We start from the raw sequence: 1,704 nt of genomic DNA on the forward strand, positions 1-1,704 counted from the left end.
TATCTTCATATTAGTACACTTGTCACATTACTGGCCTTCCTAATACTAAAATATTTTTGTTGTTCTAGGCTAATTGAACTGTTCTATGATATATATAATATATTTTATAGGTATGTTTTTATATACATATAATATATTTACATTAGGTTTATGTATTATATATACATATATATTTATATTAGGTATGGTAAGCTTTGTTGAGTTACTTTGCATTTATGATTACAATGAGAATGACTATTTTTTTATATCCACCTGACACTAGCCCCCAAAATGAGGTGGTGAGTGTTCCTTCTTATTATCTTGAAGAGGTCTTTAAAAATGGAAAAATGTTCATTTCTTAAGCAGGTGATAGAACTTATCTACAAAACTGAGCTGACATTTTTGTTGCAAGAAGAGTTTTAATCTTTGTATTCATGATCTCTAATAGTTAAGGATTATTCAGGATTTTGATTTCTTCTTGCTCCAAAGTAAATGCTAGGATTTACCATTTTAAAAAGGGGGCAGGGGGATAAAGTGTTTGGCCGAGTGATATTTTAATATATATTTTTAAAGTTTTTGCTGTGCCTATAGTTTGTTTTTCCTATTAAGTCTCAGATTGTGTATTTGTGTATTCACCAGTGCTCCTACTGCCTAATTATAAGGGACACCGTCAACATGGTTTTAGTCTCTGAATTACAATCCCAGGAGATATCATTTATGTGGGGTATGGGTTGAATTAAGAACCCTAGTAGTGTAGTGGTTTACTCCTTGGGCTGCTAAGCATAGAGTCAATAGTTCTAAATTAGCAGCTGCTCTGCAGGACAAAGGTGAGGCTGTCTACTCCCTTAAAGAGTCACTATCTCCAAAACCCGCAGAGCACTTCTCCCCTGTCTTTGGGTTGCTATGAGCTGGATTCGACTGCATGACAGTGAGTTTTTATTTCTGTCTTTAATATGGCATGAATTAAGACCTGAAGAGTTAAGCAAAGAGGTGCTTTTATTCTTTTCTTTATCTTGATAATTATTGCTAGAAGTTTGTCCATTTTATTTGTCTTAAGAGAACTAGATTTTATATTGTTGACTTTTTCTATTGAAATTTATTTGTTGTTACTAAATTGTTACTATTTTATTATTTTCTACCTAACACCTTTCGGATGCTTTTTTTTTTTTTCATTGTTGTTGCGTTTCCCCTCTTAACTTTTTAATTTGCGTACTTTGATTTTGGTTTTTAACTTTCTTTGCTCATATGAAATTCAAGAATCTAAATTTCCCTTTTTAAATCACCTTAACTGCTTCTCACCTATTAGGTAGGTAGGATTATTATCGTTCAGTTGTATACCTTAACTGCCAAGTACTTTATATAGCTGCTTTAAAATTTCCAAAGGCATGTATTTTCAAAGGTACTCGTTTATTCTTGATTGCTAATGGTTTTCTGGACAAGAACCTTATCCTTGTGGTATATCTTCCTTGAAATTGTTTGAGATTCAGTGCATGACCTAGTTAAATTTTTCTAAGCATTCCCTTTGGAAAAATATATACATTTTACAGTTAAGTGTGATATTTCACATGCTAATTAGATCAAGATAATTAAGTGTACCAGTCAATTTTTCTACATTGTGATATTTTTTATTTGACTTATCAACTATTGAATATTATAGATTTGTGAATTTCCTCCTGTTCTATCATTTTTTTCTTAGCATCTTCCTGGCCAATATTGCACACGAGA

At 31.7% G+C, this 1,704-nt stretch overlaps 1 protein-coding gene across 10 annotated transcripts in view; it reads left to right on the forward strand.

Annotated features, from left to right (window-relative positions):
- DLG2 (discs large MAGUK scaffold protein 2) overlaps positions 1–1,704 on the forward strand; it is a 1,827,487-nt gene that overhangs the window by 911,411 nt on the left and 914,372 nt on the right. The gene's annotated exons all lie outside the window — the stretch shown is intronic.

The sequence above is a fragment of the Echinops telfairi genome, unplaced genomic scaffold (genome assembly GCF_000313985.2).
Source record: "Echinops telfairi isolate 266 unplaced genomic scaffold, ASM31398v2 ScPeMD7_1713;HRSCAF=2227, whole genome shotgun sequence".
Taxonomy (NCBI): Eukaryota; Metazoa; Chordata; class Mammalia; order Afrosoricida; family Tenrecidae; genus Echinops; species Echinops telfairi.